This window comes from Capricornis sumatraensis, chromosome 12 (genome assembly GCF_032405125.1).
Source record: "Capricornis sumatraensis isolate serow.1 chromosome 12, serow.2, whole genome shotgun sequence".
Taxonomy (NCBI): domain Eukaryota; kingdom Metazoa; phylum Chordata; class Mammalia; order Artiodactyla; family Bovidae; genus Capricornis; species Capricornis sumatraensis.
In genome coordinates this window covers 54,221,900-54,247,279 of record NC_091080.1, presented here as the reverse complement: position 1 = coordinate 54,247,279, position 25,380 = coordinate 54,221,900, and positions in this window count along the sequence as shown.

Genomic DNA, 25,380 nt, shown 5'->3' with positions numbered 1-25,380 from the left:
TGCTGGGAGGAATTGGGGGCAGGAGGAGAAGGGGATGACAGAGGATGAGATAGCTGGATGGCATCACTGACTCGATGGACACGAATTTGAGTGAACTCCGGGAGTTGATGATGGGCAGGGAGACCTGACGTGCTGTGATTGATGGGGTCGGAAAGAGTCGGACATGACTGAGCGACTGAATCGAACTGAAGTACGTATTACCTTAAAATGATTAAACAGAACAAAACCTTTTGTGATCACCACATCCCTTTTCAGCTATTGCTCTCTGCTCTAATTTGGTCCTCAACTTCATGTGCAAACTAGCAAAGAAAAATAAAAATAAAAAAATTCAAAAAGTTTTCTATACTCTATTTTTTTTCTGCACTTTATTTTCTTTCATTAACTTCTGAAGACCCTGGAATATTAAAAATTAAAATATTGCCTTGAAAGTGGCACTTTGAATTCTTTGTCACCATAGCCATGGGACACATCAATTTTTACTTTTCCTTAACTATGCAGCATATACCATTTTTAACAACTTTGTCTCTCTTAAAACTTTTATTTTCCATAATACAATACCATATCTCTTGTTTTTTCTATTTCCTAATTTAGCTTTTCTTCTTCTTTTTTTAAAAACAACTAAATACACATTTTGTTCATGTCTCTATGTCATTCAGACAGTAAAAATATATATTTTTACCATTGCTCCATTCCTAAAACTGGGTGTACTTTGTGAATGAAGCAGTCATGTTTTCTGTCCTCATTGAACTTATACCCTACTGAGGCAGAAAAATAAAATAAAATAAGTAAATAGATATATGAAATATATTGTGATACAATGATAAAATAATACTGTTGTGATGACAGGATAACATAGAACATATTTAGGGTAATCAGAGACAGAAATTTTAAAGAGGGCCTTGTGAGAGTGACCTGAAAGATCCAGGTAAGTGTTAGTGGTGGTCGAGGACAGAGAACCTGCTCTGAGAGGCATAGTCTTTGCAAAGGTTCTGAATTGTATTCTTAGAGGCAACCAGAATGTGGTGAACAAGGGTGAGAGTGATAAGATGGGGTTTGGAGAGATAGGTGAGACTGATGAGTCAGGGTTGGGAGAGATAAACAGAGGCATGATGCTGCAAATGCAGTTCACTCTTCCACTTATCACATCTTCCTTTCTACCTATTTGTTCATGATTATCAAATCCATATAGAATCAGTCCAGATTTTAAGAAAGACCTGACCTGGGAATAATATTGAGAGCTTATATATATTATTAAACCCATGAGGCTGGAAGAGATCACAATGCAATGAAAGAATGAGTGTAAAAAGCGAAGGAGGTTTGGTAATATTTATTGTTCTGGAAGATGAGGAGGGAAAACTTGCAAAAGACACTGAGAAGAAGCAAACAGATGGGCCAGAGGCAAACCAGTAGAGTGTAGTGTCCTAGCAGCCAAATGAAAAATGTGCATCAAGGATAAATGCTGATGAGAGTCTAGTTAAAAAAAAAAAAAAAGCAAACTGTTCATTATTTTTAAATATACAATGAAGATCATTTGAGCAAAGAGATAGAAAGGGAGACATGTGATTATCTATCTATCTATCTATCTATCTTGTTAAGGCATTTTGTTGTCAAGTGTAACAAAGAAATGTGCCCATAGATATAGAGTTTAAAGGTCTCAAGAAAACAATACTTTTGAAGAGAGAACCAACATGTTCTTATGTGATGTTATATTAGACAAAGAAGGATTGATGTAGAGATAGAACAGAATATTAATTGAGAGATATTCTAAAAGGTCTAGCATACAAATTGAAGGATAGAGACATCAATAACTTAATACATTGCAAGGAATTTTTAAAATGGTAAATACTAAAAACATATCAGCTACTATTCCTATATTATATTTATTTTCATTACTAAAATTGGATGGTGCATAGCTCCCTATTTTGAGAAAGACAGAGAAAAAGAAAAAGGTAGACCACACAGTGGTAATCAATGTCAATAGGACTCTATGCTTCAGTCCCCTGACCTCTATGTATGTCCAGATGCATATATGACAGGGGTTTTCTGAAAAAAAAAAAAAAAAAAAAGAAAAGAAAAAGAAAGAAAAGAAACAATCTATCTATAACTATCTATAAGTAATCTCAGAGCTGTTTACCTCAAGCGATTGGTAAATTATGATATTGTGATGTCACCAAAAGCACTTCATGATAAACGCAGTTTCAAATGGCTCAGCTGTTCATGCTGAATTTTCTCCTGTAATTATGCCAGGTTTGCTGGCATTAAGAAAGGAGTGGAGAAAGGTAGAAGTGTAGCATTTTCCCTTAGATATAGAAAAAATCATAATTTCTAGTCATTGTGAGCTAAATAGGAAATTGTAATAGATCCCCAAAGACTTACAATTTAATTGCAAGTCTAAGAATGTCTTTTATTTTTTCCTCTAGTATTTTGAAACTGGGACATTCTACATGCTGTGAATCTCTTGCTTTTACTGTATCTTTATATTAACTACACTTGATTAAGACTCTTAAAACAATTTCCTGATTATTTAGTAGTTTGTTTGTTTTTGCCTAAATGCAAAGAAAGAAAAAAGCACATTTTCTAGATGTGGTTATAATACCAGCATCAGTTTTGAATTTAACTAGAATGTATGCACCTAAAGGACAATTTTTTCCCCTTTAAGTTACAATATAAAAAGTATTTTATCATGTAATGTGTTCTAAACTGAGGAGATCTGAAGGAAATAAAAGAAATAATTCCTACTACTTGATTAAGATTAAATGCTTTACATAGAATTATAAAAACTCATGGGTCAGTTTAAAATTAGATTCTAACATAGGTAGAACTTGTATCAGAGGTTTAAGTGCTACAGGGATTAAGACACAAAAGAACCAGCACAACCACAGAAATGCTAGCTGAGGGCATGAAAAAAAGGACCTGGATCTCTTCTGTGTGACCAGAGTAGATTTATACAAGATTAAGCATTAAATCAGATTGTATTTGCCTTACCTAGATAAAATGAAAAACATGAGCAAAGCCAAATATATATTTATTTTCCCAATTGTTATAAAACTGCTTTGACAAGTTATTATTATAGCCAATATTTGAAAATAGTCTATATTTATGAAAATAATACTGTATAAAATCAATAAAATCATTCAATAAAAAGTATATAAAACAATATATAAAAAGTTATAAAACAGACGGCTACCATAAGCAAATGATAAACTATAGAATTATTATTTAATAATTATTTAAATTTTTTTTAGCTATCCATACAAAGAACTTTTGAAATTAAGCCCAAATTTATTTTTTTAACTGCTTTATTTAGATGTACAGAAGAGAGAAAGTAGCACTGATATATATATATATATATACTACCATGTGTAAAATAGATAGCTAGTAGGAAACTGCTCGGAGAAGGCAGTGGCAACCGACTCCAGTACTCTCGCCTGGAGAATCCCATGGATGGAGGAGCCTGGTAGGCTACAGTACATGGGGTCGCTTAGAGTCTCGGACACGACTGAGCGACTTCACTTTCACTTTTCACTTTCATGCATTGGAAAAGGAAATGGCAACCCACTCCAGTATTCTGGCCTGGAGAATCCCAGGGATGGGGGAGCCTGATGGGCTGCCGTCTATGTGGTCTCACAGAGTCGGACATGCCTGTAGCGACTTAGCAGTAGCAGGAAACTGCTAATATAACACAGGAAGCCCAGCTTAGTGCTCTGTGACAACCTCAAAGGGCTGGATGGGGAGTAGTGGGATGGAGGCTCAAGAGGGAGAGGATATATATAACAGACAGAGAGATATGACTGATTTGTGTTGATGTAGGTCAGAAACCAATACAACACTGTAAGGCAGTTGTCTTCCAATTAAAAATATATTGAAGGCACTTTACAATACACATTCAGAAATATATCAGTAATTAACTTTTTAAAGGGTTTTCAAAACATTCTAGGTGTGGTTATTGGGGAAAAATCCCCTGGAGGAGGAAAAAGCAACCCACTCCAGTATTCTCACCTGGGGAATCCCATGGACAGAGGAGCCTGGAGAGCTACAGTCCATAGAGTCGCAAAGAGTCACACATGACTGAGCAACTGATCACACAGGCACATGGTCATTGGACCAATAATTGAAAAATCTGAATTTTGAGATAGATACGGTGCATCACAATTTGCTAAATCACTCAGGCTTTCTGTATTTTTTCTTATGAAATGATATTAATATCACATATATTTGAGATGGCAAACTAATTGTGAAAATCCTAGAGAAGATATATATACATCTTCTTTGTAGTACACAAGTACTAATCACTGAGTTTGTGTTACTTATCCATCTTTTTTATTTCCACTGAAGATTCTGTTAGGACCAAACTGAAGCCAGGACAGGCTCTAAGGGGCAGGCCCGCAGGCAGTGTAGCTAGACCAATCAGAAAAAATCCCCGTAGCCCCACGCCCGTGCCAGACCCGAGCCAATCCAGGTAGGGATACGAGGTTTAAAAGTCCTGCGCACGCGTATGGTTTAACCAATCAGCTATGCTGTTACAGAAACAAAGAACCGTCTGTATAAAAGTATATGTGATTCAGAACTCGGGGCTCTTGTCAGATTCCACTGTGCTGGATGAAACCTGGGCCCTGGCTCGAGCTAGTAATAAACCCGTTTATGCTTTTGCATTGCTGTGGACGTCTTATTCTCTCAGTTTTGGGGACTCGGACTCTGGGCATAACAATTCTTTTTCGCTGTAATTAAAATAATTAACCTATATTTGGTGTTTAATGTGTGTCAGGCTGTTTGAGAGCCTTATGCGTGCTATTTTCAGAAATACTAATATTTATCTTGCATTATCTTCATTTTTCCTACAGCTATTTGTACTTTATAGACAGGAGAACTGGTACATGAAGACTTTAGATAATTTTCCCAGATTAGACAGAAAGCATACCTGACCCCAGCTTCTTGGACCTTAAATCCTGAATACAGAATCATTGTGTCATAAGACCTCCCAGGATTTTGCACTTGCAATACTCACATTTTAAATGAATTAAACTAATTTTGCAATGGAATTTGAAAACATTTGTGTTACAGCTCTTCAAATGATTTGTTGAGTAATTTTAATTATGTTAATAAGGCTTTTCAAATTATAAAAGAGATAAACCATGTTTCAATGCTTGAGAATCTAATAAAAAGATGAATAATGACGGAACTAACCAGTCATTACTGGTCTACCTTATCTTGCCTGCATGTGTGCTATGTCACTTCAGTCATGTCCCACTCTTGGTGACTCTGTGCACTATAGCCACCCAAGATCCCTCATCCATGGGATTCTCCAGGCAAGAATACTGCAGTGGGTTGCTATTCCCTCCTTCAGGAGATCTTCCCAATCTAGCAATTGAACCCACATCTCCTGTGGCTCCTGCAGTGCAGGCAGATTCTGTATAACTGAGCCACCGGAGGAGTCCCCTCCTTATCTTACCTGGTGGTAACTCATGTTTTTGTCCTGAGTTTATCCTTGCTAATGCAAATATATACAATCATGATGTTCATCAATTGGTTATTTTCATTTGTTTCTCATTTTATTGAAATAAAACCATTATTTTATGCCATCTTTTTGTTGACAGAATATCAATACCCTTAAGTGGCAATAGATTTAGATCCAAATTTCTTTTTTTCTCAGATTTCTTCACTTAGAAACATAATCATATAAATGCTAAACATTATTTATATTATTTTATATTTCTTGATACATATACATTGAAAGTATATCATGCATATTTTCTTTCCAAAGGCATTTTTCCCCTCTGTAACTACCATTCATTCAATCATTTTAGTTTTCTAAATCCATTGTCACTCACAATTCAGATTAGCACTAAGTGTACCTCCTTTCACTTTTTTGTCATTTTCCTATATGAATAATATATATACATTTTAAACATATATTGAGATAACATAAGCACATATGTATTAATATAGGTTATTGGTCATTAATTACCTTCTTGAAATGAAATATACATGACACAAATTTATCATCTTACTTTTTTCCAGCTTAATAATATATCTTGGACAATTTTTTTCAGTTAGCTGGTATATTTTGACTAATTTTTTTTTTTACTAATTATTTTTAATGGTTGCATAATATCCCATTGAGTGGATGTACCATATATTTTCAGTCTTTCCTCTGTAGATGGATTTAATGGGATATGAAGCAACAGACCAGTTCAGAATTTAGAAAGAAGTGTGTCAAAGCTGTATATTTTCACACTGCATATTTAACTTATCTGCAGAGTATATCATGTGAAACGCCCGGCAGGAATTAAGAATGCTGGGAGAAATATCAGAAACCTCAGATATGCAGATGATACCACTTTAACGACAGAAAATGAGGAGAAACTAAAGAGCATCTTGATGAGGGTGAAAGGGTGAAAAACCTGTCTTAACACACAGTGGGATCACATCCGGTCCCATCACTTCATGGCAAATAGATGAGAAAATATGGAAAGAGTGGCATATTGGCATATTTTATTATCTTGGGCTCCAAAATGACCCTGGACAGGGTCTGCAGCCATGAAATTAAAAGACACTTGCTCTTTGGAAGAAAAACCATGACAAACATAGACAGTATATTAAAAAGCAGAGACACAACTTTCCTGATAAAGGTCTGTATAGTCAAAGATATGGCTTTTCCAGTAGACATGTATGAATATGAGAGAAGGCTGAGCACCAAAGGACTGATGTTTTAAACTGTGGTTCTGGAGAAGAATCTTGAGAGTCCCTTGGGCAGCAAGGAGATCAAATCAGTGAATTCTGAAGAAAATCAACCCTGAATATTCACTGGAAAGACTGGTTGATAAAGCTGAAGCTCCAATACTTTGGCTACCGGATGTGAAGAGCCAACTCAGTGGAAAAAAACCCTGATGCTGGGAAAGATTGAAGTCAAGAGGAGATGGGAGCAACAGAGGATGAGATGGTTGGATGGTACCATTGATTGAATCAATGTGAGTTTGAGCAAACTCCAGGAAATAGTGAGAGACAGGAAAGCCTGGCATGTTACAGTTCATGAGGTCACAAAGAGTAGGACATGACAGCAACAAAACAACAAAATAGAAATAGTATCACAATAAATACATTTTATTTATATCCTTAGCTGTTTGTATATATTTTTTTTTAATTCTTCCTGATAGATTCCCAGGTGAAAGATACTAGAAAGAATAAGTATGTGCATCTTATTTCTAAATGACCTTGACAGACTGCTTTACAGATGCTACAACAATTTGATCTATCAATCAACAATGTGTAAAGCACTTTATCCTGATTCTCCAACAACAGGACATTTTACTCTTTAAAATTCTTCCAGGTCAGGAATTTTTCTAAGATCTGCCAAGATTTGTGTCTTTTTTTCATCAGTTCCTTCTAGCATGAGATGAGTCCTTTCAACCTGAAGACTCAAGTCTTTCTTCAGCTCCAGGGTACCTTCTACTATTTGCAGAGTATTTGTTTCTTTGTCATCCATTTCCTTGTCTCTTGATGGAATTGCTATTTTATCGGAGATGGCGATCGCACCCCGCTGCAGTACTCTTGCCTGGAAAATCCCATGGACGGGGGAGCCTGGTAGGCTGCAGTCCATGGGGTCGCGAAGAGTCGGACACGACTGAGCGACTTCACTTTCACTTTTTATTTTCGTGCATTGGAGAAGGAAATGGCAACCCATTCCCGTGTTCTTGCCTGGAGAAACCCAGGGACAGGGGAGCCTGGTGGGTTGCCGTCTATGGGGTCACACAGAGTCGGATACGACTGAAGCGACTTAGCAGCAGCAGCAAAGCTAAGCATTTGGGTTTATTACTTACTTTTTCAAATGCCAGTTTTCTTTCTTTTTTTTTTCTTTTTCCTGACTTTACTTTTACTGCTTTTTTCCTCCAGCCATCTAATTTAACTATTGCTATTGACTGTCTTCTCTGTGAAAGATGTTTTTTTTTTTTTTTTTTTTTGAGGCCCAGAGAAACTTCTTAGTGTATTAGACTTCAATATTGAGTGCTTTTTCCTTCATTTGTTGAAGTTCTCCCCTGGAAAAGGCACAAGAGACTCCATCTTTAATAAAGATCTCTTCTAATTCTTATTCTTCTTGAGCTTTCTAGCTACAGGATTATATTGTGTTGGTATGATTTACTTTATGAAAATGTTAAAAAAGCATCAAATTTTATAAAGTCTAATACAATGACTAACTGCACCAGCATTACACATTTTCAAGTGTTTGTCATGTTTATTCCAGATCTTGATTTTCTTTTAAAGAATAGACATAAATTTTCTACTTTCATATTTTGTCTTAAGCTTCATCTTTTGTTTCAAAGTACAGGAAAATCATTTCTAAATTTGAAGTTTATCATTTGTGTATGTTGTGAAATAATTTTATTAAATAACTAATGATCCCAAATAATATATATTCTTCTTTGGTTTACTTTTTCATTGTATGTATGTGTATTTACCACATTGTAAACATAATTGCCAAATTTTTTTGGAGCCTGAGGTTTATGTATGTCAATGCATATCATTCCACTTTCAGTAATTTCAACCTTTTCACCATTTGAGTTTCAGTTCAATTCAGTCACTCAGTCGCGTCCGACTCTTTGCAACCCCATGGACTGCAGCATGCTAGGCCTCCCTGTCCATCACCAACTCCTGGAGTTTACTCAAACTCATGTCCATTGCCAGTGTTGCCATCCAACCATCTCATCCTCTGTCATTCCCTTCTCCTTCTGCCTTTAATCTTTCCCAGCATCAGGGTCTTTTCAAATGAGTCAGCTCTTCTCATCAGGTGGCCAAAGTATTGGAGTTTCAGCTTCAGCATCAGTCCTTCCAATGAACACCCAGGACTGATCTCCTTTAGGATGGACTGGTTGGATCTCCTTGAAGTTCAAAGGACTCTCAAGAGTCTTTCTCCAACACCACAGTCTTTGGCACTCAGCTTTCTTTATAGTCCAACTCCCATGTCCATACATGACTTCTGGAAAAACCATAGCTTTAACTAGACAGAACTTTGTTGGCAACATAATGCCTCCATACCAGAATAATATACAAATTTAGATTGCTTCCAGGGTTCTGCTAGTATAAATATATTTGCAATGAATATTTTCTAAATGTATCCTTAGGTACATCTATGAGACATTCACTAGGAGATTATAGGCAATTGCTTAAAGGGCAATTGCTTGGTTACAGAATATGGGCAATTTCAACTTTACTAGATATTGCTGGCCAAATTGCACTATAAAGTACTTATACCAAATACATTCTGACCGGCAGCATGTGAGAATGCCTATTGTTCCATCTCACTGCCAGCAATTCTTGTTTCCGTTCTAACTTTTGCAAGTTTGATATTTGTTAAATAGTATTTCATATGAATTTCAATTGGGATTTTTCTAATAACCAGTGAGCTTGAGTAATCTTTCTGTGACTTACAACTATTTGGGTAGTTTTATCCTTTGTAAATCCCTTATGCAATTCAATTTACAATATTTTCTGTTATATTTTAGATGTGTACCTTATAAAAACTGTTTATTCATTATCGCAACCAATATTTTAACATGTGTTATATTGCTGTGCTGTGTTCATCAATATTTTAACATATTATTCATGAGTAATTTTATAGCAATCCTTAGGTATTCATACTTACAGCTTCAAGTCCTCTAAATAGTGTTAGGACCAGTCCTATTTCAGATGATCTGCCTTTTAATTTCCAGGTTTACCACCAGTATGATACTTACTTTATTTTTAAATTTCACTTACTTTATTTTTAAACTTCACTTACTTATTGAAAATAATGTTTATTATTAATTGTACACATTTCATTTGGGATTTATTTTCTTTTTAAAAAATCTATATTACCAGGATTAGGAGTATATTACTTGTTGATATGAATTCATAGGAGTTCAGGATAACTGGCTAGGTGACCTAGAAAGAACTTCAGACATGGTGTAAGCCCAGCTGAGCATATATAATAGCAGGAAGGTTTTCAATCCTTTATGAAGGTAACAAGAAAAAAGTATACTCACCAATCTTAAATTTGGGTGTTTGTTTTGGTCTTTGAGATTTGAGAGGACTTGGTCCATGCATATATGTTTCTATGTATCTTTCTTGGATCAGGGATCCCTATAAGCCAGACTCTTTCTCAGTCATACTCTTATGGTACTTCCCCCAGGAATGAGTCATGCAGGATACCAGATTCTCATTGTATGTTAAAGAAAGTGAGATAACACAATTTTAGTTATTCTGTCCATGCCTTATTCTTCCCTAGAAACCATGACTAGTTAACTTGCTGGTACTGAATGGATTAAACTGCCACTATTATAGAAATCTTAGTAAGATTTCATTTTAATGTGATATTTTAGACATGTGAGAATTGTTTTCTAAATGATAAAAATTGTGACACAAGTCATTATTTGACTTTTTGCTTTCTCAACTATTATAAAACACATAGAAGAGGTACTATGATATGCATGACAGTTGAAACATCTAATTCTCAAAGTAACTGAGTAGAACAATAACATGGTAAAAATAATTCTTGATAGTTTGATGTGAGTGAGAGCTAAGTTATAAGGACTCAAACAAATACCTAAAGTATAAAAACTTGGAATTTTATTAAAAAGAAAAAAAATAACTACATAGTTCAGTTTAGTTCAGTTCAGTTCAGTCGCTCAGTCATGTCTGACTATTTGTGACCCCATGAATCGCAGCACACCAGGCCTCCCTGTCCATCACCATCTCCCAGAGTTCACTCAGACTCACGTCCATCGAGTCAGTGATGCCATCTAGCCATCTCATCCTCTGTCGTCCCCTTCTCCTCCCGCCCCCAATCCCTCCCAGCATCAAAGTCTTTTCCAATGAGTCAACTCTTCACATGAGGTGGCCAAAGGACTGGAGTTTCAGCCTTAGCATCATTCCTTCCAAAGAAATCCCAGGGCTGATCTGCTTCAGAATGGATTGGTTGGATCTCCTTGCAGTCCAAGGGACTCTCAAGAGTCTTCTCCAACACCACAGTTCAAAAGCATCAATTCTTCGGCACTCAGACTTCTTCACAGTCCAACTGTCACATCCATACAACTACTTGAAAAACCATAGCCTTGACTAGACTGACCTTAGTCGGCAAAGTAATGTCTCTGCTTTTCAATATGCTATCTAGGTTGGTCATACCTTTTCTTCCAAGGAATAAGCGTCTTTTTATTTCATGGCTGCAGTCATCATCTGCAGTGATTTTTGAGCCCCCCAAAATAAAGTTTGACACTGTTTCCACTGTTTCCCCATCTATTTCCCATGAAGTGATGGGACCAGATGCCATGATCTTTGTTTTCTGAATGTTGAGCTTTAAGCCAACTTTTTCACTCTCCACTTTCACTTTCATCAAGAGGCTTTTTAGTTCCTCTTCACTTTCTCCCATAAGGGTGGTGTCATCTGCATATCTGAGGTTATTGATATTTCTCCCGGCAATCTTGATTCCAGCTTGTGTTTCTTCCAGTCCAACGTTTCTCATGATGTACTCTGCATATAAGTTAAATAAGCAGGGTGACAATATACAGCCTTGATGTACTCCTTAGAGTAATTTACAACGTAGCTTGGAAAATTCAGCTTAACACAAGTTTGAACAAGTACAGGCTACTATGAAGCATGAATTTTGAAGCCCTTGACTTTAAATCATTGGCTCTGTAATATTGATAATCCTAGAAAATAACATTCTCAATCCTAGTGTGTTGATGTTTGTCTGGTGGCTCAGACATAAAAGAATCTGCACACTATTTATATTATCGTGAAGTCGTGAAGTCACTCAGTCATGTCAGACTCTTTGTGTCCCCATGGACTCTAGCCCACCAGGATCCTCCATCCATGGGATTTTCTAGAGAAGAGTACTGGATTGGGTTGCCATTTCCCTCCCCAGGGGATATTCCCAACCCAGGGACTGAACCCAAGTTTTCCGCATTGCAGGCAGATGCTTTACCATTTGAGCCACCAGGAAATCACACATTTATATTATATAAACCACTTAAAGCATAGCTTCTGGCATTTTTCTTTTCAGATCAGAAGTATATAAAATAATTTTACATTTGAAAAAATAATTTGCAAGCTTAAATATTTATTGATGATTCAGGGCTAAGTTTGCTGTCAGTTATTGAGTTGTTAGTATATGCCAGAAGCTATGCTTTAAGTGGTATTTATATTATATAATACCACTTAAAGCAGATATTTATACTATATAGTACCACTTAAAGCAGGCACTTATATTATATAATACCACTTAAAGCATAGCTTCTGGCATCTACTAAGGAGTCAATAACTGACAACAAACTTAGCTCTGAATAATCAATAAACATTTAAGCTTGCAAATTATTTTTCAAATGTAAAATTATTTTATATACTTCTGATTTGAAAAAAAAAAAGAGCTTGAACATCTTGAAGTTCATGGTTCATGCACTGTTGAAGCCTGGCGTTGAGAATTTTGAACATTACTTTATTAGCATGTGAGATGAGTAAAATTGTGCCGTAATTTGCACATTTGTTGTCATTGCCTTTCTTTGGGATTAGAATTAAAACTGACTTTTTCCAATTCTCTGGCCACTGCTAAGTTTTCCAAATTTGCTGGCATACTGAGTGCAGCACTTTCACAACACTATCTTTTAGGATTTGGAATAGCTCAACTGGAATTCCATCACTTCTACTAGCTTTGTTTGTAGTGATGCTTTCTAAGGCCAACTTGACTTTACATTCCAGGATGTCTGGCTCTAGGTGTGTGATACCATCATGATTATCTGGGTCATGAAGATCTTTTCTGTATAGTTCTTCTGTGTATTCTTGCCACCTCTTTATATTTTCTGCTTCTGTTAGCTCCATACCATTTCTGTCTTTTATTGAGCCCATTTTGCATTAAACATTCCCTTGGTATCTCTTATTTTCTGGAAGAGATCCCTAGTCTTTCCCATTCTATTGTTTTCCTCTACTTCTTTGCCTTGATCACTGAGGAAGTCTTTCTTATCTATCCTTGCTATTCTTTGGAACTCTGTATTCAAATGGGTATATATTTCCTTTTCTCCTTTGCCTTTCACCTTTCTGCTTTTCATAGCTGTTTGGAGGCCACCTCAGACAACCATTTTGCCTTTTTGCATTTCTTTTTCATAGGGATGGTGTTGATCACTGCCTCCTATACAATGTCACGAACCTCTGTCCATAGTTCATCAGGCACTCTATCTTTCAGATCTAGTCCCTTAAATCTATTTTTCACTTCCACTGTATAATCATGAGGGATTTGATTAAGGTCATATCTGAAGTCTAGTAGTTTTCCCTACTTTCTTCAACTGAAGTGTGAATTTGGCAATAAAGAGTTCATGATTTGAGGCACAGTCAGGTCCTGGTCTTGTTTTGTTGACTCTATAGAGATTTTCCATCCTTGGCTGCAAAGAAGACAAGCAATCTGATTTCAGTATTGACCATCTGGTGATTTCAATGTGTAGAGTCTTTTCTTGTGTTGTTGGAAGAAGGTGTTTGCTACAACTAGGGTGTTATTTTGGTAAAATTTTATTAACCTTTGCCCTGCTTCATTCCGTACTCCAAGGCCAAATTTGCCTTGGGTAACCACAGACTGTGAAAAATTCTTAAAGAGATAGAAATATCAGACCACCTGACCTTAATCTTGAGAAATCTGTATGCAGGTCAGGAAACAACAGTTAGAATTGAACATGGACAAACAGACTGGTTTCAAATAGGCAAAGGAGTAAGTCAAGGCTGTATATTGTCACCCTGCTTATTTAACTTATATGCAGAGTACATCATGAGAAACACTGGGCTGGATGAAGCACAAACTGGAATCAAGATTCCTGAGAGAAATATCAATAATCTCAGATATGCAGATGACACCATCTTTTGACAGAAAATGAAGAACTGAAGAGCCTCTTGAAAGTGAAAGAGGAGAGTGAAAAAGTTGGCTTAAACTCAACATTCAGAAAACTAAGATCATGCATCTGGTCTGATCACTTCAAGGCAAATAGACAGGGAAACAGTGGAAACAGTAGCAGATTTTATTTTTTTGGGGGGGGCTCCAAAATTACTACAGATGGTGATTGCAGCCATGAAATTAAAAGACGCTTACTCCTTGGAAGAAAAATTATGACCAAGCTTGACAGCATATTAAAAAGCAGAGGCATTACTTTCCCAACAAAGGTCCATATAGTCAAAGCTACTGTTATTACATTAGTCATGTATGGATGTGAAAGTTGGACTATAAAGAAAGCTTAGCGCCAAAAAATTGATGCTTTTGGACTGTGGTGTTGGAGAAGATGCTTGAGAGTCCCTTGGACTGAAAGGAGATCCAACCAGTCCATCCTAAAGGAAATCAGTCCTGAATATTCATTGGAAGGACTGATGCTGAAACTCTGATACTTTGGCCACCTGATGTGAAGAGCTGACTCATTGGAAAAGGCCCTGATGCTGGGGAAGATTGAAGGCAAGAGGAGAAGAGGATGACAGAAGATGAGATGGTTGGATGGCAACACGGACTTAATGGACATAAGTTTGAGTAAACTCCAGGAGTTGCTAATGGACATTGATGCCTGGCATTCTGCAATCCATGTGGTCGCAAAGAGTCAGACAGGATTGAGCGACTGAACTGAAATGAACTGATCTGAAAAAATATAAAACTGTGATTTAATATAATACATTTTTATCAGCTTAAAATAAATAGATTTTATTCTTCTTCTCATTTTTGGCACTGTCAATCCTAACGGAAATCAACCTTGAATACTCATTGGAATGACAGATGCTGAAGCTGAAACTCCAATATTTTGATCACCTGATGTGAATAGCTGACTCATTGAAAAAGACCCTGCTGCTGGGAAAGACTGAGGGCCCGAGGAGAAGGGGGAGACCGAGGTTAAGATGGTTGGATGTCATCATTGATTCGATGGACATGAATTTGAGCAAACTCTGGGAGAATGTGACAAACAAGGAATCTTGGTGTGCTGCAGTCCATGGGGTCATAGGAAGTTGGACATGACTGAGTGACTGAACAACAACAATTCTAAGGAAGTAAAATGTAAACAGTGTAATGAAGATGCTAATACATACAATTATTCTCATGATATTAAAGCATAACAGATATGTGAGCAAATGATGATAGTTTTAACTGTTACTAACAAATGTTGGCAGATTATCATAAATGAATACATTTTAGAGAGTCTAACAGTTTCAATAATCAAATATTTCTATTTCATATTATCCTCAGTATATTGTACATGAAAAAGAAAGATCCTAGGGAAGTCCCTTCTGTAGTAAAGGAAGAATAAAACAAAACTGTTTACTATGTTTACTTAATACAAAATGCTTATAAATATTGGTTTCAGCTCCGTTTATTGCATGCACTAATTAGTTTTTATGTTTGTCTTACAGAAATATAAAACTTTTCCTGTTACATTAATATAAAACTTTTATTTCATGGGTTCATAAAAACTATTAAAAAACAATTTTTCCTGTATTATCCACCTTATTAAGTTTATTTTATGCATTATGATACACTCCTGAATAGAACTTAATAATTTACAGAGTTTATCAAACCATCCAGGCTTAAGAAAATTAAACACATTTTTGCCTGAGTTTTAATGGGAAATAATATGAACTTTTGAAAATCTATCTAGAGAATGCAACCTGTAATAAAAAAAGTAAATAACTGTATACATGAAATTGTGCTTAGAAAAAGGAACATTGACTTTAGCTTCCAAATGTAAGCATCTACTCTTCTTCATCTTTTCTTAACTGAGGTAAATCTTCAACTTTCAATTAAAAATGATTATTATTCTATTATCAACAACTCATTCTAACTAATAATATTTTGACAAATAGCTATCCAGTTATGACTATTGAGTCATCTATACAAATAAAGTTTTCATTTATTTAAGATTTTGAAATCAACATTGAATATATTTTATAGGTATTGAAAATGCTCTGATTCTCACTTGAGTAAGATCCCTCTAATGCAAAACTCATCCTTTATTTTTATCATATTTCATTCTAACAGTGGTGGGGGCATGAAAGACATTCAAAATGTCACATAGAGAAAAGCTATGGGGAGGGAGGTGGGAGGGGGTTTCAGGATGGGGAACATGTGTACACCCGTGGCGGATTCATGCTGATGTATGGCAAACCAGTACAATATTGTAAAGTAACTAGCCTCCAATTAAAATAAATAAATTTAAATAAAAAAATAAAACTCCTTTACAAATTTTTTTCAAACATGTAAACTGAAATAAGTAACATGCCTGAGTAATGCACTCTTTAGTTAATGTGTATTTTCTTAAATAGTAAGCACTAATTTTTGCAAATGGGCCTTCCTAGTTGATGACTTATTTTGTAATAGAACCATAAATTGAACTGTAGACTTTAGAACCATAAATAAGAACTAATATCTCTTCATCAGAGTCATAAATATTTAACATATTTTTATTGATGTCTTTGTAAATGAATGCTGATTGTTAATTAAATAAGAATACAAGTAGAAAAGAATAAAGAGTAACACTGATACATGCTTTCTTTTTTGAAGTACGGAAGCTTCATGAAATCTTTTAATTAAAAAAAATGAACTTTCTAGAACACACTGACATTTTAAAAAGACACAGAAAACTACAGAACAACTACAGCAAAATACAGAAAAAAGAAATAAAAAAAGACAAGAAGCAAATAGGAGGAAGAAAGTATACTTAAGGATTAGACAAAACCTTGAAGAAATGCAGTTATTGCAGGATTAATGTATGAGTATAAAGGATATCAATTTTTTTTGATAATGTTAGAGTAAGCAAAACAGTTGTTCATAACAATGCACCTAAAGAGATAAATAATTAGGAAAAATTGTCAGTAGGTTGCAGATTAAGATGCTCAACATGACTCATCAGAGAAATGCAAATCAAAACCACAATGAGGTACCATTTCACACCAGTCAGAATGGCTGCGATACAAAAGTCTATAAGCAATAAATGCTGGAGAGGGTGTGGAGAAAATGAAACCCTCTTACACTGTTGGTGGGAATGCAAACTAGTACAGCCACTATGGAGAACAGTATGGAGATTCCTTAAAACACTGGAAATAGAACTGCCTTATGACCCAGCAATCCCACTGCTGGGCATACACACCAAGGAAATCAGAATTGAAAGAGACACATGTACCCCAATGTTCATCGCAGCACTGTGTCTAATTGCCAGGACATGGAAGCAACCTAGATGTCCATCAGCAGATGAATGGATAAGAAAATGTGGTACATATACACAATGGAGTATTACTCAGCCATTAAAAAGAATGCATTTGAATCAGTTTTATTGAGGTGGATGAAACTGGAGCCAATTATATGGAGTGAAGTAAGCCAGAAAGAAAAACACCAATACAGTATACTAACACATATATATGGAATTTAGAAAGATGGTAATGATGACCCTGTATGTGAGACAGCAAAAAGAGACACAGGTGAAAAAACAGTCTTTTGGACTCTGTGAGAGAGGGAGAGGGTGGGATGATTTGGGAGAATGGCATTGAAACATGTATAATATCATATAAGAAACGAATCGCCAGTCTAGGTTTGATGCAGGATACAAGATGCTTGGGGCTGGTGCACGGGGATGGCCCAGAGAGATGGTATGCGGAGGGAGGTGGGAGGGGGGTTCAGAACTGGGAACACATGTACACCCATGGTGGATTCATATCAATGTATGGCAAAACCAATACAGTATTGTAAAGTAAAATAAATTAAAAAAAAAAAACAAACTTCTATAAATTAAAATCCTGCAAATGTAAATGTTGTCAGTTCTGGTTTTGTTGTCAGAAAGGGGATCCCTTCCAAGGTCCAAAGTGTGTTCTTGTCTAACACTCAGAAATGAATTGTCCAAGGAGACACATATACTGACAAAGCAAGAGGCATTTTTGGAAAAGGTCACACATGTGGAGAGCAGTAGGGTTAGGGAACCCAGGAGAACTGCTTTGTCACGTGGGTCCCAGTCTTAGGTTTTATGGTGATAGGATTAGTTTCCTGGTTGTCTTTCACTAATCATTCTGATTCAGAGTCCTTCCTAGTGGTGTATGCATTGCTCAGTCAAGATGGATGCCAGTGAAAAGTATTCTGGGAGGTGGTAGGACAAAAGGTGCCACCTTTTAACCTTTCCCAAACTCTTCTTGTTAGTGATGTCTTATATGTTCCGTGTTCCTTACCAGGACCTCCTGTTGTAAAAATAACTCAGGCAGATGGTTACTATGGTTCCTGGCCAGGATACGTGGTTTCAATCAGTGTGTTTCCCATAACAGTTTTTCACTGCTTGAGGTTTTCAGAAGGCTCAATGGTAAAGAATCCACCTACCAATGCAGAAGCTGCAAGAAGCACAAGCACAGGTTTGATTTCTGGGTCAGAAAGATCCCCTGGAAGAGGAAATGGCAACCTACTCCAGTGTTCTTGCCCGGAAAATCCCATGGACAGAGGAGCTTGGTGGGCTACAGTCCATGGGGTTGTAAAGAGTCAACAAGACTGAGCTTGCACACATGCAAATCTAAGCATAGTCAACATTCTTAAAAAACAAATAAACAACATCAACTTATATGTTTTGGAAAATATACCAATTTTTCTTATAAAATTCTTAATATTATTCTTTCCTATACTTTTACAAATTGTGCTTAATCAGGTTTTATCCAGAATAGTATTTGACTGTATGTCTATTGGCCATAGTGTAAGACTAAGAAACATCTGCCAGTCAAGACTAAAAAGAATATTGCCATCTTGTAGAATACATTAAAATTTTAAATATTATTTTCTTATATATAGTCCTTATCACATCACTCTTTTGTTTCCTTACTTTCATATTCTAACCCTCACTACTATTTGCAACACATATGTACATATAAACACAAACCTATACTTTTATTTCTACTAAAACATAGTTTTCATTTGCAAAGCAGAGGGTCACACAACTATTAGATTTAAACTGAATCTTACTCACCCTTGAGTCAAGATCAATACCTGTTTTATTAAGATGAGTAGGCACTATGTTCTCTGATTTGCAGAGGAGTAGCTGATCCTAACTGCAGAAAGATAATAATATCAAGAGCCTCCTAAAATCAGAGATAATGGGAAACTTTTAGAGCAGTCAAAGAAAAGTAAGCTATTACTTTAAAAGAGCTACAAGAATATCATATAAGAAACAAATCGCTAGTCCAGGTTCAATGAAGTATACAGGATGCTTGGGGCTGGTGCACTGGGATGAACCAGAGGGATGGTACAGGGAGGGAGGTGGGGGAGCCTTCAGGATGGGGAACACGTATACACCCATGGCGGATTCATGTTGATGTATGACAAAACCAATACAATAATGTAAAGTAATTAGCCTTCAATTAAAACAAATAAATTTTAAAAACCTATATGAAAGTTATATTTAGTTAACTTTATTATTGACAGCCTCACTGATAACACAAGAATGCATATAAAAAATATCAATTAATAGTTCAATGGCTAATAATAATAATAATAAAAGAGTGCTAGCACATCTTTCCATCAGTTCAGTTCAGTTCAGTCACTCAGTCGTGTCCTGTAAAATACATCTTTTGTCTTATATTTGAAACTTGTACCAACTATATTGAAATGCAAAATGCATGTGAATATTTATAACAGTGTAGGTTTTTGGTGTTAAACTGATTATAAAACAAGGGAAGATTAAATTTAGGTTAAATGAAAATGTATTATATCTTTGCTGTTTACTTCTCCTGATTAACCTCCTCAGTTCAGTCGCTCAGTCATGTCTGACTGTTTGCGACTCTATGATGCAGCACATCAGGTTTTCCTGTCCCTCACCATCTTCTATAGTTTGCCCAAGTTCATGTCCATCACATTGATGATGACATCCAACCAGCTCATCCTCTGGCATCCCCTTTTTCCCCTGCCCTCAAACTTTCCCAGCATCAGGGGCTTTTCCAGATTCAGTTCAGTTCAGTTCGGTTGCTCAGTCGTGTCCAAATCTTTCTGACCCCAAGAAATGCAGCACACCAGGCCACCCTGTTCATCACCAACTCCCAGAGGCCACCCAAACCCATTTCCATTGAGTCAGTGATGCCATCCAGCTATCTCATCCTCTGTCATCCTTTACTCCTCCTCCTGCCCCCAATCCCTCCCAGCATCAGGGTCTTTTCCAGTGAGTCAACTCTTTGCATGAGGTGGCCAAAGTATTGGAGTTTCAGCTTCAACATCAGTACTTCCAATGAACACCCAGTACTGATCTCTTTTAGGATAGACTGGTTGTATCTCCTTGCAGTCCAAGGGATTCTTGAGAGTCTTCTCCAGCCCCACAGCTCAAAAGCATCAATTCTTCAGTGCCCAGCTTTCTTTATAGTCCAATTCTCACATCCATACATGACTAATTGGAAAAGAGTAGCCTTGACTAGACGGACCTTTGTTGACAAAGTAATGTCTCAGCTTTTTAATATGCTATCAAGGTTGGTCATAACTTTCCTTCCAAGGAGTAAGCGTCTTTTAATTTCATAGCTGCTATCACAATCTGCAGTGTTTTGGAGCCTCAAAATAAAGTCAGCCACTGTTTCCACTGTTTCCCCATCTATTTCCCATAAAGTGATCAGACTGGATGCCATGATCTTAGTTTTCTGAATGTTGAGCTTTAAATCAACTTTTTCACTCTCCTCTTTCACTTTCATCAAGAGGCTTTTTAGTTCCTCTTCGCTTTCTGCCATAGGGATGGTGTCATCTGCATATCTGAGATTATTGTTATTTCTCCTGGCAATCTTGATTCCAGCTTGTGCTTCCTCCAGCCCAAAATTTCTCATGATGTACCCTGCATATACTTAAATAAGCAGGGTGACAATATACAGCCTTGATGTACTCCTTTTCCTATTTGGAACCAGTCTGTTGTTCCATGTCCAGTTCTAACTGCTGCTTCCTGACCTACATACAGGTTTCTCAAGAGACAGGTCAGGTGGTCTTGTATTCCCATCTGTTTAAGAATTTTCCACAGTTTATTGTGATTCACACAATCAAAGGCTTTGGCATGGTCAATAAAGCAGAAATAGATGTGGTTTTTTGTTTGTTTGTTTGTTTTTTGTTTTTTTGTTTTTTCTGGAAATCTCTTGCTTTTTTGTTGATCCAGTGGATGTTGGCAACTTGATCTCAGGTTCTTCTTCCTCTTCTAAAGCCAGCTTGAACATCTGGAAGTTCACGGTCACGTATTGCTGAAGCCTGGCTTGGAGAATTTTGAGCATTACTTTACTTGCATGCGAGATGAGTGCAATTGTGAAATTCTGAACATTCTTCAGCATTGCCTTTCTTTGGGATTGGAGTGAAAACTGACCTTTTCCAGTCCTGTGGCCACTACTGAGTTTTCCAAATTTGCTGACATATTGAGTATAGCATTTTCACAGCATCATCTTTCAGGATTTGAAATAGCTCGACTGAAATTCCATTACCTCTACTAACTTTGTTCGTAGGGATGCTTAGTGATGCTTCCTAAGGCTCACTTGACTTCACATTCCCAGGTGTCTGGCTCTAGGTGAGTGTGAGTGATCACACCATCATGATTATCTGGACCATGAAGATATTTTTTGTACAGTTCTTCTGTGTATTCTTGCCACCTCTTCTTAATATCTTCTGCTTCTCTTAGGTCCATACCATTTATGTCCTTTATTGAGCCTGTCTTTGCATGAAATCTTCCTTTGGTATCTGTAATTTTCTTGGAGAGATCTCTAGTCTTTCCCGTTCTACTGTTTTCCTCTTTTTCTTTGCCTTGATCACTGAGGAAGGGTTTGTTATCTCTCCTTGCTATTCTTTGGAACTCTACATTCAAATGGGCATATCTTTCCTTTTCTCCTTTGCTTTTTGCTTCTCTTCTGTTTGCAACTAATTGCAAGGCCTCCTCAGACAGCCATTTTGCTTTTTTGCATTTTTTTTTCCCTTGGGGATGGTCTTGATTCCTGTTTCCTGTACAATGTCATGAACCTCTGTCAACAGTTAATCAGGCACTCTGTGTATCAGGTCTAGTCCCTTAAATCAATTTATCACTTTATTGTATAATCTTAAGGAATTTGAGTTAGTTCTAACCTCCTACATTTGTTCAATTCATTTTCTTTATAAACTCTTCTGGACAATACCCCACGTTTTCTGTCTTCACTGAAATTAGTGCTTTATAATCTGCATAACCTGTCTATATGAGTTTTCCTATCATGTAAATGAATATAGTTTATAATTATCATTGGGAAATTTGTATTTTTAGTGTGTATCATATGCCAGAGAAATCATATGTAATTCAGTCATATTAAATTCTTTTGTTTAAAAATCCAAGCAAAACATTTGACTGTGTGCATATATGCACTGTCACACAGACACACAAAAGTGGCAGAAGAAGCGCTGACTTAAAAGTTAGAAGAAAGTTCTGTTTTTTTGTACTGCTACATCTATGCATGCCATAGTAGATGGAGAACCATATGATTTGATTTCCTTGGAATTCGTTTCTCTCAAATGTTACAGAGGAAGGAGGAGTTGGTTTCTAATATTTACTTGATTTAGTTTAGTTTCCCAGTTCATGTGGATTATTTTTAGCAGACTTCAAATTCAAAACTTAGACATAATTATAGTGTTTTGTATTGAGACAGGTACTATCTGTGATCAACACATTTTTAGAAAAGTTTAGTTTACTTCCTCTGATGTATTGAACTTGAAAAACAAAGGGCGATACAGTACACCTTTCACCTGTTTAAAAATGCACAAGGATGTGGAAAGACTATGTTTAATGAAAAATGCAGTGGATCAAATTCCATTAAAGTTTTAGTTTGACTTTTATCTAAGGTGACAACAAACTGACCTTATGAGCTCATTGCTGGGGAGCTAGGCTAAGAGAAAACCTCAAGGTCATCACTTTCAAGTAAGATCTATGGGTAACACTGTTTCTTAATGAAGAATGAGCAACTGTGAACTTTTTGGGCATACGTTTCCTTATACCACAGTAAGATACGTAATGTGAAAGAAGTCATATAGATATAATTTATGCATGTGTTAATTATGATCAGCCTTTTTTATTCTTTAACCTTGAGCTATATCTAAGATACTTCAAGCATAATTTTGCTGGGAAATAGGCATATATATCACATTTTAAAGTGAGGTTTTAATCTCTGGCATCATTTAAGCAACCTCTGAAATAGTGTTTTCTTACCCAATTATAACACAGATAAAAATATATTTTTAAATTTATGTTTATTTAGTATTTGATTTTTTTGTTGCTTAAGGTTTGTGTCATACATTGTCAGAATTGACTGTGTTTGTGTGGCATTTTGATGGATCAATAATAAATCTCCTGTACCCAAATATGACCCTTTTATCTGCTTGCTGAATATCGTTCACTCTACCATTATCTGTGTTTCACTCTACCATTAGAAGAACTTCCCTGGTAGCTTGGATGGTAAAGAGTCTGCCTGAAATGAAGGAGACCTGGGTTGCATCCATGGATTGGGAAGATCCCCTGGAGGAAGGAATGGCAACCCACTCCAGTATTCTTGAATGGAGAATCCGCATGGACAGAAGAGTCCGGTGGGCTACAGTCCATGGTGTCACAAAGTGCTGGACATGACTGATCAACTAAGCACAGCTACCATTAGGGAGAAATGGTAAAGTATGTTACTGGAAGAGATGGCACCCTGCCTAAAAGTCAAGTTTTCTAATACACATTTATCCATATTAAAACTGGGGAGGCAATGATTTGCTTTTTAAAGTCTATAACCAATAGTCTTATGTTGTTTCTCTTTCATTCCCTTTCACCTCTACCTGTCTTGATCTCTATTCCCTCTACTATATGTCCCTTCTCTTCTTTTTCTTTCTTTCTTTCTATTTTTTATGCTTCTGTGTAGCCACTCTATCTCACTTCACTTGTTAGTATCAAATGCCATCACTTTGAATGCCAAAGTAGCAATTTAAAATATTATAATTTTCCCAGACAAAGACTAGTAGGCATACACTTGTAGATGCACACGTTGGGTTTGATAATCATTGCAAAAGGAAGAACACATACCATGAGGAGGCACAGTATGAGGGTGTTAGAAAAAATCCATCATAAAATTTTGGGCTTATATTAGGTATATTTAAGGTGAGTTCAAGGAAGCAGGAAATCAAACAAAAGCCAATCAGTTTTACTCTGGGAAGTAAAACTGATTTTCAGGAAGCAGGGGCAACTGATTCCTACTTAGGCTTACCTAGATGGAAGCAAGACTGGACAGAAGCAAAATGGTAATTAGTATAGAAGCATCTGCCACTTTCCTTAGCCAGTATAGGAGTATGTCTGGTCTTTTTGTGGATTAAACATTATTTATGTATTCGTATTTATAGACATTATTCTATTTGATCAGGATTACAGAGTGGTCTCGTTTTCTTTGACTCTCTCATGGTCACTGATTTACACTATCTGATGCTAATATTCTGTGAATTTGCTTATTTTTTACGGAATAGCACTATAGTCTCCGCCACCCCCACCCCCCCACCGCTCCCCGCACCGGGCACTGGATTTCAAGGGATGATTTTTACTTTATCTTTACCAAGCTATGAGTCCCAAGCAGTCCCTTTCCCCAGTCTAGTGGTTAAAAGTATGTACTCTTGAACCACACTGCTGGGTTTGATTGACTATTGCATTTGTCATTTGCTAACCATATTACAGAATATCTACATCATTTAACTGTACTTTATCTACTTCTACTGAAAAATGGACATAGCAGTCTCTCCATCATGGTGTTATGAGGGTTAAATTAGTTAATACGTGTGAAATAGTGAGAACACTGCTTATCACATAGTCCTGTTGTAGAAACATTAGCTAGTATTATTTCATCAGCTTCCCTTTCCATAGATAAGTACTGGAACACCCCCCAAAAATGTTCATATCATGATTAAATCTTTTGCACTATCACTATTATCTTTATAACCTCTTTATACACCCAATTTTAGATATGTTTAAGCTCTAGTAACCTGCTAGAAATACCTGTGTTCTGGCTCCTTCAGGTGACTCTTTCATCTCAGATTCACCACTTCTTTGAACTTCACCATCTCCTTAACAGTGGTCACTGCCTTGGCCCAAAGTGGCTTACAAGTATCTGCAACTGAGGGCAAGTACCATAAACTCCCATCAATCACATCTGAGTCCCATCTTTCCTGTCCAATCACTAACCTTTTCCTTTTACTGATTAGAATGTTAACACATTATATAAAAATTTTACATTATAGTGTTACAGCAGTTTAGGACTGCTCTATAAAAAGTAAGAAGTAATATTTGTCTTAACTTTATGGCAGGATAATTTTGAAAGATTTTCATTTTGCAACAGCTTATGTATTTTTTCTCAGTTTTCCTTTTTAGGTAGAGAAACTTTGCAATTTCCTAC